The sequence below is a fragment of the Gambusia affinis genome, linkage group LG24 (assembly GCF_019740435.1).
Source record: "Gambusia affinis linkage group LG24, SWU_Gaff_1.0, whole genome shotgun sequence".
Lineage (NCBI taxonomy): Eukaryota > Metazoa > Chordata > Actinopteri > Cyprinodontiformes > Poeciliidae > Gambusia > Gambusia affinis.
Genome location: NC_057891.1, coordinates 11,077,514 through 11,091,569, shown reverse-complemented (window position 1 = coordinate 11,091,569; position 14,056 = coordinate 11,077,514). Strand labels below are relative to the sequence as shown.

The 14,056-nt window shown below is 41.2% G+C and overlaps 1 protein-coding gene and 1 long non-coding RNA gene across 6 annotated transcripts in view; one reads left to right on the top strand and one right to left on the bottom strand.

Annotated features, from left to right (window-relative positions):
- Window positions 1-8,391, top strand: part of LOC122826851 — a 56,912-nt gene extending 48,521 nt beyond the window's left edge. For both annotated transcript variants that reach the window (XR_006369880.1, XR_006369879.1), the window contains one exon: window positions 8,282-8,391. This is a non-coding gene — a long non-coding RNA (uncharacterized LOC122826851). The remainder of the gene's footprint in view (window positions 1-8,281) is intronic.
- Window positions 1-14,056, bottom strand: part of LOC122826847 (receptor tyrosine-protein kinase erbB-4-like) — a 238,051-nt gene that overhangs the window by 201,937 nt on the left and 22,058 nt on the right. The window lies entirely within an intron of this gene.

Genomic DNA, 14,056 nt, shown 5'->3' with positions numbered 1-14,056 from the left:
GTGTTAATCATCAAATAGCAGGTGTTTACTGACGGTCAGTGAGCATTGTTTGCAGCAATCTGCCACGGCAGAGGGGATTTTTTCTTTCCAGCGTAATGAACATGTGGGGCGTTGAAAACGCAATAAATGTAGTTGACAAAGAAAGATGTGTGGCAATTTGTTCTATATGATGAACTTCATGAAGAGCTGAAAGTAACTTGAAGCACTGAGGAAAACTAGAAACATCCAGACTGGTTCTTTCATCCATTTTAAAATACATTCATAAAAATATATATATATATATATTTTTTTTTTATGCCGAAGCAGGCAAGTATGGAAACCGCAACAGACAGGAGGAAACAAGAAAACAAGGAAAGAATTAAAGGGACGATACAAGTTAGCAACTGGACAGAAGGAAGTAAAGAAGGGCATAAAGGAAGAAAGGAAGGAAAAGAAGGAAGAAAAGGAGATGTGAGAGAACCATGCAGAGGAAATGAAAAAAACTTGACTAAGGAAGGAATGACAAGGAACAAGTTAAAGGAAAGAAAGGACATAGAAGAAGGGAGAGTAGAAAGACAACACAAGTGAAGAATGGATAGAATTAAAGTAAAAAGCCGGAGGACGACGAATGAAAGGAAGACCGGATGGATGAGTGGAAGGACAGATGAAAGGAGAAAAGGAAGAAAGGAAATACAAAGTGAAGGAAGGACGCGAGGAAACGTGAAAAAGCAGTAGAAGAAGAAGGGAGAATGGAGAAGTGAAGGGCATAAGAGAGAAATGTGAGGAGGAAAGGACGCAAAGAGGGAAGGAAATGAAAACAGGAAGAAGACATGAGGTCAAAAGTAAGACAGGAGGGACAACAGGAGAGGATGGATGGAGTGGAAGATGAAAGGACACAAGGAAGAGAGGAAAGAATAATGAAAGTAAATGAGTAAAGTGAATATTTTTCCAATCATAATATACATATCAATATAGACTGATAGAGATAGAATGATATCTGCTAACTGGAGGAAAAGTTGTCTTTAACCCGGCATATTTTAAGGTTCTTCACTATCAGCCGAGTCTGAACCAGGACAGAACTGATTTTATGACTCAAATTCATTTGCATTCAGCTGAATAAGGGAAAGAGTTCCCGAGCTATTCGGCTTAATGTGGTGGTGACCTTAAGGAAAGATAATAAGAACAAATCACATTAATGTAAACAGTTACTGCTGCCGGTGTTTACAACAACAGAGATAATCAGAAAGTGCAACATAATGGCCTTGGAAGACATGAGCTGTATGAGTCGGTGGGTTTTCATGTGGGACCTAATAGAGCTTAAATGGACAGAATAACTCTGAGACCAGATCTGAACGTAAACATCATTAGCATGATTAGCACAGTGGCTACTAAAGAACGCTATAACCTGTAAGTCTATAGAACGAGCTTACCTTGACTAGGGAATAATAATAATAATAATAATGAAAATACTAGTGTTGCATGAGGTGCATTGATAGAGATGTAGAGAATATAGCTGAGGATGTGACTGGTATGGTCATAACCCAAAGATCGGGAGTATTTTCCTACAGACAGGACGGTCATGTACTGTCTGAGCTGTATTCCTCAATTCAGTCAGACATGAAAACATAAGAAAGCATCATCGAAACATTCATACGTGGCTATATGTGTTCTAAAACTGGAACATTAGCAGACAGGTCTCTGAAGACCGTCTTCAGTTAGCAAGGATTAGCAAAACGGCACGAAGTTGCATCTTGTTGCCAACTTCCGAACCAGAAACTAGATACTGTTTCCAGCAGTACGACTTCGGGGAAGATTCACAAAGCAGTACCTTTGGTGTGTTTTTTGGCTCTCAATATCTGTATCACAATCACAAAAACCAGTTGCAACAGGAATATGCAAACTGGACATATTCTTGAATCAGACTGTCATGCACATAGCTGCAGCAGGAATTAAGAGAGAGATGCAAACACTCTAGCTGAGTGGTTAAGGCGCCCACAAACTTGGACAGCGAGGGAGATTTCATAGCGGAGACTTCCGATGGCCTGCATTTGTTGTGATGAATTCCTTCAAGTTTGATGAGCTGGTCGGGAGCCTAGCCTCGTTCCTTCTCTATCAGGTCAGCCATCGGACTGTTACTGAGGCACAAAGCGACAGTCAGGCGGCTGTGCGTCCTCTGAACCTTGTCAGATCAGTGTCACTCAGCAAACACTTCGATGTGAAGAGCAGCTTGCAATGCAACACAGAGTACCGGCGTCTGCTTTGAGTAGAACCTAGCTGATGGCTAGAACCTAGCTGATTGGGGTTAGTTGTTTGGTTGCTTGATGATTGTTGGACAAACAACAAAACCAGGAATTTTAATTCCCAATCCTAACCGCAACTTTAGCTGTCCAATTTACCTGACAATTTACACAACCGTGTAGTCCAACTGGACAATAAGTCAAGACCTGGTTGGAAGGGACATACTGGTTCGGCTCCATGTCCCATCTCACAAAGAGTCGGTTTCCTAAACCCCTTTGTGAGGTGGCTGAGGAGTAAGGGTTGTACTGGAAATGATTGTCTTTACTTTGGAAAAAAGTGATTTCCCAACTGGTTTATCTAATGAAAAGAAAATATTCAGATGATGAATGAATGCACATTAAATGACAAAGGCGAAACCTTTTGATGTCATACCATCCAGGGAACTGAAATGGTAGTTAATCACCAAGAAAATAATTTATTGTGTCTGTGGATGTTTGGATGCGGGGATGGTACAAAGGCAGCACGAGGAGCAGCATGCCATTCACTCCCGCCCATATGCTGCTGTGCTTACTCCCTCCTGTTCCATCCATCTAATAATGGGAGAAGGATGAGAGAAAATGCTTCAGTGTCAATGGCCCAACCACTGAGATTCCATTATTACAACCATAAATCCTTCCAATACCCCATATTGCCCTCCATCTAACTTCCTCCCCCTCCTTTTCTGTTCCCTGCTCTCACACACAACCAGCATTCTGGTGACAAAACTCAAAACGCACACAGTTAAGAGTGTTAACTTTAACGTCTTCTTGAAAAATAACCATCTATCATGTCGACTCCCACACCCCCTCTCCCTTGAGGTAGCTTCAGCAGCTGTCATTTTAGGGGAGTGAGAGAAGATTTCTATTTTTTTATTTTTTTTTTGCCAAGATACATTCTCACAACGTTTTTTTTTTTTTTTTTTTTTTTTTTTGCCACGTTTTGTCCAAATGTCACCTCAAACGAGTTTTACTGCCCACAAATACGTTTTTTGACTCTCGAGACAGAAGTTAATCCAGTCTGGGAAGGATGCGGAGCTCGATCATTAGTGCGTGACCTGACAGCACACAGATCTGGCGTGTGGCAATAATAATAATTTTTTAAAAAGCCCCATCAGTGAACCCCCTTAAACAGCGGTTGAAGCAAAAAAAAAAAAAAAAAAAAAAAGCTCGTCCACACGTAGCAAAACATAAAGGATAATAAAAGGGAAGGAGAGTAGATAACGCAAACACCAGACTCTGCCAAATGGTTTTTGTTGAGTGGCACAAAGTTCAATATGATGATTAATCAGGTGTGAAAGAAGAGTGTGATAGCGTCTGCAGAAGAGTGAGATGCGAAGGCTTGTTTTTCAAAACCAGAACCTGAGAGCCAGATAGGAGAGCACACAGCGGTCTGTTTGTCAGGTATTGACAACTGTGACTTCCTGTGCGCGGGTGGATGTGAGCATGGCACCTGTTCAACATTTGCATCAACTCATCCGCCATGAAAGAGGCAAAAATTTTTAAAAAAAGTATCTGACAGGAAGTGTCAAAATGTAAAGGCATGTGGACAGAAGAAGAGTGGCTGGTTGTACAGCCACCTGGGTGGTGGGGTTTAATTTGATCTTTCAGCGGACAGTGTTTCACTTCTTGACGTCATTGTGATTTCCACCACCGCATTTCATCCAAGATAAGGTCTGGACTTTGACTGGGCCATCACAACACCTGGCCCTGATCAGACAAAGCTGAAGACTTCCCTAAAAGAGAAGTTGTAGCAACAAGCAGTGGGTGTAAAGGACACGGGATTTGACATGTCAGGGGACGATAAAGTTTATTTATGTTTATAACGTTTTATCTGACTGCATCGTGAGTTATAGTACTAGGTAATATTAGTATTCTTAGTATTCTGGGTCCAGAGCAGTGCTGAAACCCATTTCTGTCCGTCACAAAAAGTTATGGTTATCAAACATTTTGAGAGTAAACCTGGAAGCCAGCCTAAAACATCTGGAAAGTCGTCACTGTAAAATGTTTCACGAAGGCCAGACACTATCAAACATATCTTTCTGATGGCAGAACAAGCCATCTGTTTCAGAGAAAAACTTCATCAGAAAACTGGAAAAAAGCTGATAATCAGCTGAAGATTGAAAAATAAGTAAATATTTTGACAGTACAGTTAACATTAAGGCATTATTATGATGTGCAGCATAAAGCCATTTGTTTTAGAAATGAACTCTAATCCAGTTGGAGGACAAAAAAAGCTTTAACCCCCCGACCCCCAGCTTTATCTACTTAAACCAAAATCTCAAAAAGTCTATTTTTTTCAAGCCAGTGAACAAAGCCTAACTAAACAGGAGTGAACGTTACAAACAGTGAAAACATTTCATTCTGTATTGACTTTTATTTTGTACGAAATTATTTTGTAGTATAAACTACCAATTCCAGTAGGTTTTATGTAGTTTTATTTTAGTAACAGAATTGGTAATGATAATTAAAAAAAAATATCCTCGGTTATAAAACGGTACGCATTTGACAATGTGTGCAGTCGGAAAACAAGCTAGGATATGCAGTCGGGCAAAATGTTGGGACACCCTATGAAGATGTCTTTCTAGTATATTGAACCAGATAGATATTTAATAATGTTTACCAACACTAAAAAGTTCCTTAACAATGCAAGTTAAAATGTGAAAAGAGACATTTTCAGCATGAAGATGAAAGTGTTATGGTTTGAAGATGCTCTGTCGTAGCGGGACTTGGCGACCAACCATCTTAGAACCCACAAATATACATTATTTTCTATATTATTGAGGAGAATATATGATCATTTTTAAATATTATAAAGGGTTGATGCCAACTTCCCTGAGACTGCTGCCATAAACCGGCAAATTCCTACACCAAAGATATTTCAACCAAAGAGTAACGCTAGCTATGAAGTAGCTACCGATTTTTAAGTTTGAATAAACATATCAGACATCATATTGTGAACATTTTTAAAGATGAACTTAATAATTATGTTGTGTTCTTTATTTTTTTTATACGAACAAGGTCTTTTTAATGCAATAAATTATAATCATGATGTGATTTCAGCCAGAAAGCTTCTCTAAACTCCAGAGCTGGATAAATGTCACATCCAAATGGGAAAAATCAAGTTATCTATCACATTTCTGGAAACCTTTTGCAAGCTAAGCGACCATGAAATCTGTATGTATTTCTCTCATTTAATGAATTTGTGCTCAAGAATCAACGTCAGCTAGATCCAGAGGAAGCAGCCCCACTTGCTTCGTGGAGGCTCTCGGGTCACTCTGTGGATATTAAGCAGCGTATGAATGCTCAGCAAGGCGGGAAAATCAGAACTCAGGAGAGCACAGAGCGGCTCTGTGAGGTTAAATGAAAACTGGCTGGCTTTACAGAAGAGATCCGAGCCCAGAGCAGAACGCGCACAGTCTGCGGTGGAAAAGCAAGCGACCTCGTTCGACTTCGTTGGGCCTTTTGAGTGTTGCACCAAACCAACACGATGCTTATTTCCTGGTTTTCCGCAACAAACTCTTGTTCCCAAACGTCCCTCTCTCCAAATCATCATTCCTTCACTGGGCGTGCGCTTTGGACGCTCTCTAATTAATCCATAACTCTCCGTAGGGAGAGCTTTGCTTGTTTACTCTTATTGAAATTAGCAAGGCTTGCCTCCCCAGAGACAAGGCGTCACAAGCCCGCCGTTAGCTGGCACCGGACTAATTAGGACATGGTGCTAATGACACCTCCATGGCGGCACGGCGAAGCGAGGAGCGAAAACGAGACGAGGGAGGCGAAAGGAGAGGATGGAATGGGAGAAACGGAGGAGAAAGGTGGCACATTGCATCGAACATCTTCCTCTCCTGCAGGCTTTCTCAACACCTTGGCGGGCAGCTGGCGCTACCACCACTACTAGATGCCATTACGCAGATTATAACCCCTGCCAATCACACGCTCTGAACCCTCAAGGGGGTCGTGGGATGGCTCATTAAGAAGGAAACTGGCCTCCCAGAGGGGAGAAGTTATAAAACAAGAGTACATCCAGCCAGGAAAGAGAGCTCAGACGAGATCAAGCAACATAAAAAAAGCAAACATGACTGCAACATGCTTTCTCACCAATTCACGCCCTCCACAGAGGGTGAAAATGAAGCGACGGGAGTCAGGAGGCACATCTTATTTTCCCGGAGCGAGAGGGTCACAGAAACGGTAAACAAGCTTTAAACAGGTAAATGGGTTTGGAAATCTTCACAATACAGAGGAGGTAACCTGCAAGGGTTGAGTTAACCTCATTGGAAGAAGAATTTACTGTGGGTTTGTGCAAAATAACACAAATAACACAGATATCAGGATAAAAATGCAACCTTTTCCATCAAGCTGAACAGACTGAAGAGTAAAAGAAGCTTTCTCATCTCTCTCCTGTCTAGTCAAACACTTTGGCGTTTGTGCATCAAGGTAATATTCCAATTTCCAATCCACTCGGAGAGCTCCAGACTTGTTTGGACAGTAAAACAAGCTCAAGTACCAACTACATTTTATCTGGGGAAAACCCTCCGGTGGATTTTCCCTGCTTCTCTTTGCAGCTCTAACAAGCTCCTGCTTAATATTTACTTTATTTTTCCTCTTTGCTTATCATGAGGAATAGTCATTTCAGACTACAAAGGCAGATATTTTCACTGAAACAGAGCTAAAACACCGTGCAAACTAAGAGGAAAGAAATTCCGTAAATTCACCAGAAAACTACATGTTGTTGATTTGGGGGAAATAAGACATAAAACAGAGCTGCTGTGTAAAGACTTTTCACCCATTTTAAAATATGATGTATAACTATGTGAATGTTTAAGTCGACAACCAAAACTTCGATACAAATATTGAGCTTCATTCAACTGAAAGCTTATAAATAAATTAGTGCTTGAGAAAAAAAAATAGCTTTAGTGGACACACTTACAAGAATGTGCATCAGCGCATTATTTGGAAGTGTGTCCACTACTGCTGAATGGTAAAAATGAAAACAAAATGCGACTTCACCTCGTGTTTATTTTTTCTAATTTAAGGCATTAAAACAACCTTAAATTAGTTGGGGTTTTTTTTTTACATTTCTGAGGTGTTTACATACAGTATTTGTATAGCGTGCTACCACACAAAAAAGTCAGCCACTTCGAATGTGTTAAAATAAAGTTGAAAAAGTGTCAGAAATCGCATTAAGACACACTCGGCGTGCCTTATTCTTTCCAAGAAGTTTCATTTCAGCGCTTGATGGGAAACTTAAAAGCAACTCCTGGCAAAATCCATTGTCCTCTCAAAGTGCTTGATTTAAATAATGCAATGAACGCCAGGGATCGGCGGCCAGGCGCTACTTAGTGAACAAGAAATGCACTCACATCAGGCTGGCTCAATAGAAGAGTTCAACAAATGGCACCCAAACAATTGTGGTTTCACAGAACCTTTTAAAAGACACGGCCCTGGAAGAACGAAACAGGCAAAGCTTGAAAATGTTGCCTTTTAATAGAAAAATAAATAACCAGAGTGCATCGAAAGCATTTAGCACAAAGACAAAAGGAAGGTACGAGTTGGGAAACACGAATCTTCAAATTCATGTGCTTTCTCTTTTTGCTTTTTTTATTTTATTTTATTTTATTTATTTTTTATTACATCTGTAAGGAATTGGTGGATGCTTGCCAATGGTAACCAATGGCAAGTTTGGGGTCAAGCAGGAGGGCGCAGTGTGAATGGGTGAAACAGCAACAGCCAAAGTTGCCGATGAAATCATGCGTGAGAGACTCAGCTGTGAAATATCAAAGAGGGGTTAGGAAGGGAAAAAATAAATAAAAATTGGTGCGGGGACACCAGGGAGAGGACAAAAGGTCACAGAGGAAGTGTCGGCATCAAACACTGCTTATGTGAGCTGAAGACAGCGTGTGCAACTTAACCACACATCAGTGTTATCAGTCAAAGCTGTTATTTATGCTGGTAAGGGCTGTTTAAGGCATTGTACATTTGTCCAAACTGATTTTGTGTGTGTGGGTGCGTGTGTGTGTGTGTCCCAGGCGGATTTCCCCACAGCCAGAACTGCTCCAGCGTGAAACTGATGAATGAGGCCTGGGAGCAGCCTGGACACTCCCATTTAACACAGCATGCAGCCACAAAGTGCCACTGCAGCAGGCAGGAATACACACACACACACGCACACACACGCATCCTAAAACTAACCGAACAACACCGCTTTCACTGGGGAAGCAAGCTGAATATGCAAAACGTTTAGAAGGACCAGCGATGACGCCGTCTGCACAAGTGGTCCTTTACTGTTGAGTAAATATCAGCATATACATGCTGATTGGTGGAGCTTTCAGAGCAATGTATACACTCAATCAAAAACACAAACATTATGATGCTGGAACTTTAAATTCAAGAGGGAAAACTTGTTTTAAGCAAAGTTGAAACCAGATTTGTACAAGAACTTTACAAAAGGAAGTTTAAAAATACATTTTATTCTTACTGTTGGTTAGTAACTTGATGTTTGCTGGTTGGTAAACTAGTCAATGTGTTGGCTGATATATTCAATCTGGCTGGTCGGTGATTTATGGTACATTAGATGATTTATGTGTTATCTGGTTGTCTGACTGGTTGGTACATTGGTTGGCTAATGTACCAACCAGTGTACCAATCATTGGTACCAATCAATCATTGATCAAGCAACAATGGGGTTGTTGGTTGATTCATTGTTTGGCTGGTTTACTGGTGGGTTGGTGTGTCTATTGGTATGTTAGTTGATCAGTTGTCTGATTGGCTGGTTGGTTAACTGGGTGGTTCACATATTGTGTAGTTGTCCGGTTGGTTGGTCCACTGATTAGTACATTGGTTGATTGATGAGCTGATTGGTTGACTGGTTGGTACACTGTTGGTTGATGTGTTGGTTGCTACATTGGGTGATCTGTTGACGTGTTGCTTTATTGGGTGGCATTTGGTTGGCCAGAAGGTTTGACGGACATTCAGCAGTTCAAAAGTGACATTTGCCTGCTAAAGAGAAATTGTACATGTTTGTCGTTTTTCTGAAATCATTTCTGTTCTTCAAGGTTGTGTCAGTCCATTGTAAAACCAAATTAAGACATTACATGCTGCCTTCTGGAGGATGTGTCTTAGGCTGAAACAGTGCAAATAAAAAAATTAATGACAATCTTTGTCAAAGTATTAAACCACCCAAATTGACTTTGCAAGGCTTTCTTGTAATCTAAGTGGCTTTGATCGATAGATCTCCAGGATTTTTGACAGGTTTTATTTAGCCTGTGACTGCTTTTTTAATTTTTTTTTTTAAACTTATTTTCTATGCAAAAAAGGCAACAAAGTCTGGAGGTCCTTTGAGGGAAGAAAAAACATAACTCAAGATGCATACAGCAACAAAAATCAACAAAAAGTCCAAAGAAGTGTGAGGGTATCGCAGTGAAAGACTGAAGACTGTACAGAGAGAAAACAAAGAAACACAGATCTAGATTATTCAAAGACAAAATCTGTGCAAGAAAATTGTATTCATGGCATTTATGCAGTCAGACAACAGAAACCCTCACAAAATCACATTTGCTGCTGGTTTGGAGGTTGTATTTAATTAGGAGTCAAACATGTGGTATTTAAGCGCTAAATTAGAGGTGCTGCGAATTGGCCATATTCATCAAGGCTTTGTTTAATAGCTCCGAGGAAATCCACATGCATGGAAACACGCTTGTGTGCACACACAACAGCACACCCCACTGAGCAGAGCGGTAACAGCACGCACTTCATTATGCTCTTAATTAAGTCTGGAACTCAAAAGGCTAACAATAGGCGGCACATGCGGACAGCGGCTCCACGTGTTCGCATTAATGCCGCTGATTAGCTGCTGCGCGTTTCGCAATGCGTCCTCGCATGCGTTTGCGTTTGTTTCGATTTTGTCCCTGCGTGCGCCCAAGTCCGTTTGGGAGACCAAATTGAAGAGACTTCGAATGTGTTTTGTACGTCTGAAAAGTCCATCTGCGGGGTAAACTGAAACGCGGTCATTTCAAACTGACCAGTTGCCCTTTTATTGCATTTCCCGTGAGGTGTGCGCCATATTGTGTGGTCTCCCTGTCTGTCCGTGCCTTCGACAGCCCGTCCGCAGCAAAACACGTGTTGTGATGCAAATTAGGCCCGCTGCCTTCTATGCTGCAACACCACTTTTTAATTGAACCTTTTGATCTGTGGCTAATTCCACTAATTAGCAGTACTATTTTCCCAACAGACTGTTCGGCTGCACAAATGCGAGTGTGAGTCCTCCGCACTAACACTAACAACCCACCAACCCCATTGCCGGATGGCATTTCAAAGGGCTCCCTCAAAAAAAAAAAAAATAGGCAAATCTTGATGTTTTTTATCTGAACAGGCAGGTGCACCGTTAAAGGTAATAACATTTCATTAAAGGGGGGAAAAATGCACAGATGCTCATTATACTGGCACACACAGGCAAATGTGCACTAAGTGTTTTATATGGCAGTATATTTTTATAACAGGGCTGCAGTTGGAGGCATCTGGGAAGCTGTGCCGATATGAGTGCAGCTGCATTCTCCTCCAGAGTGCAACTAATACGCCCAGATTTAAATATGATGATCAGTTTTAATTTGCGCGTGCGTGTAGTGGACTGAATCTGTGATCTACTGCCTACAAACACGATGTGCATCTCAGAGGCAGAATCATTAATCGAAGGCGCGAACAACACAATCAAAACCAGAGATTTCTGCTGCTTTTCCCTACAAAGGGACAATCCCTACCTGACACATCTGAGCATCAACACATTCAGGTTTAGCAATTCCCAACAGATGACAGCTGTCGTCACCTCGCGACGATTTTCAAGCGGATTTCCCATGGAGGAATGGAATAGGAGCTGGAACACTTATTGCAATGTTCCGGATTTTTAGGCCAACTCTGTTGTGTGGTTAAACGTCAACTGGATCTTCTTGATGTCAACGTTGATGCAAACCCGTATCGTCTTCTTGTCGGGTAACTGTTGCTGTCAATATTTATGTGTTGCGTGAATGTGAGAATTCAAATCTGAGGTAATAATTGGAATCAATGAAATATTGTGTAAATTTTTTTAGCACTAAGAAGAAATAACGTTGCGTCATTTATCTTTGTACCGATAAATGAGTGAAGAGAGTCTTTCCTTCCCAAACATCGGTCTTAAAATCAGTAAGATTAGCTAACTGGCTGAATGTTAGCATTAGTAATTATATTGATGGAGATATATTTGTTTATATTTGGACAAGAATCCAGAAATTGGCCCCTCATAAAGCTGAGCCACCACTAGGCAGCACTAATTAACAGTTAGCAGGCATCTGCCTTGCATCTGCTTACTTAAGTAAAATTAGTTACTCTGGAATTTCTGGGTATTATGGCTTGAAGCATCATGAAAACAATTTTAAAAACTATAATATTTATATTAGTGAACAAAGAAAAGCTTTTCACTTCAAGCTTTGGAATCCGTCTCAACTTGACTAAATGAGTAAATAAAACACTGTATTGCAGTACAACTAATTTCACTAACCCTTGCTGTGAGTGAAGCCAGGATGTGGAAAAGGGATTAATTACGAAATTTCTTCTCAAGAAGAAGCAATGTGTTTCAAACGGCCAAGTACAAAAGAAAATGATTATTATTTCTTTTCAGAGCACGACGACTGCCTTGTTCAGCTACACACACATACAATCCTCTGGTTTTCTTCCCCATTGTTACCCATTCGGTGAGATTCTCCAAACCAGTCTTGATAAGTAGGTACCCCCCGCGGTGTCCCTCCCCAGGACAGCCGATTAGTGCAGCCCTCCCAGTGATAGAGCTGCGTCGTTGCATCACCCTCCTGCGTTCCAGAGCTTTTCGGGTGTTTCCCTCGCCTCGACTCATCACTTTTTAAGTACATTTACTTTCAGGATGCCGGAGGCGTATAAACTCTGACGTGAGCCAAAGGTGTTTCTGCAGTGAGGAATCAATATCGGTGGGAGGAGGGGAGGCAGGAATATTGAAGATATCAAGCCTAAGTTGCTTTCAGAGGTGATAAAAGGCCTTTATTAAGTTTAAATGGAAACAGTTTAGATGTGAGGCAGAAATGAGACGAGCTTCCTTTGGGGTTTTTTTCCCCCCTTCCCTCCCGTTTGTCTTCGGCGAGAGCTGATGTGGTCTCCAATGACGCATACACGGTTAAAGGAGCTGCCGAGTTGAACTTGTCACAAAGTGTTTGAAGGAGTGTGAATGCAGTTTTCTCATGTTTGATGTCACACAACAAAGAGTGCTCAGCCTGGAAGCACTCTGCTATGAAAACGGCAAAAAGAAGAGGGGGGAAAAAAACAAAAACCCACAAAACACTTTCAAACTCAGTCAGCTCTTGGAATTCCTGACTTTATTTACCCTCTTTGTTTCTACCGCTCAAAACCGTGTTGGTTGAAAATTTGTCATTTTCTAAGTCGACCTGAGCCTGTCCATGATCCAAATGTTGTTTGTATTTGGTTGAAGAAATAATGACATCTTGACACTCTGAAGCGGCTAGTACGTTAGTACCACTGGTACATTAGGTCTCCATTACTTCCACTGCATTGTGGCATATAGATCATAACATTCCCGACTAAGTTTGGACAGGCAAAAAGCTTCAAACTTTCTTTATTCCATCAATCCGTCAGTTGATTTCCATTAACCAGAGACTGTCAAGAACAGAACCAATAGCACCTCTCATTCTCCAGGTGCTTCTCTGAGAACCCAAAGCAGAAAGGCAACACAGTTCCTTTAGCAAATTCTGGGTTTGCCCCCGTTCTCTTCACTGTGGAACTTGATCAGAAAACCTCCAGAGAGATTTTCCCCAGATGTGTCCTGATCAGATCCGGGAAACACTGAAAAACTACAGTTTTGCTTTCTTTGGTTGAGCTCTTTCTTCACCACAATAATCCAATCTATCTCTCCATCTTCCTTCTATCACCACTCAAGAACAAGGCAAGACATGTCAACAGTTGTACTTCCAATTGAGGCACAAACTCAATTGGCAGCAGTCCAGCTCTTCTCCTGTTGAGAACCACAGCATACGACTTAAATTTGACCTCAATTTTCCAATGAATCAACTGAAGACAAGGACTTAGGAACCTTTAATAGCCACTAAAAGGTGCCCAGTGTTTGAAAGCAACTGCCAAATATCGATCCAATAATGGTAGCAAACCAACAGCTGCATTTAGTTATGCGTGTTTTCTGCAAAACACTTAAGAAATCACTCAAATGTGGCGGCTGACGCTCAATCTGCTTGTCATTGTTGGTTCAAGTACAAAAGCTCTACTGCAGCCAACAATCAGCAACCAATTGAAAAATTGACCCAAGCAGAGCAATTGGTCAGACAATGCTCATTCACATAATGACAAAAATATGTTGCTGATTACTGCATTAGCTCTCATTGTGTTGCAGTGTGACACAATGCAACACAATGGATATATCGGAATGCCATTTCATCAAGGAGACGCTGGCCTTTTATTAAATAACACACATCAACCCGTCAGTGTCCTCGCGCTCAGGAATGATGGATGGTCTCGTATAACCTCGTCTGCAGATTGCAAAGCGAATGGCTTGTAATGTTAAAACAATGCACAGGCAAAAATATCAGCTTGCAAGGCAACAGCTAAACAAATCTCGACTCCAAGCCTTCTGCTGTAATGTTACTGGTTTTGTTAGCTCAGTTCATGGACTTCAGTGTTTCAGATTTTCAGTGCACAGCCACTATAATTCTCTAAGAGGAAAATTGCTAACTAATGGCGTCTCACGCTCCAAATAGCTCTATTAACACAGTAAGAGACGA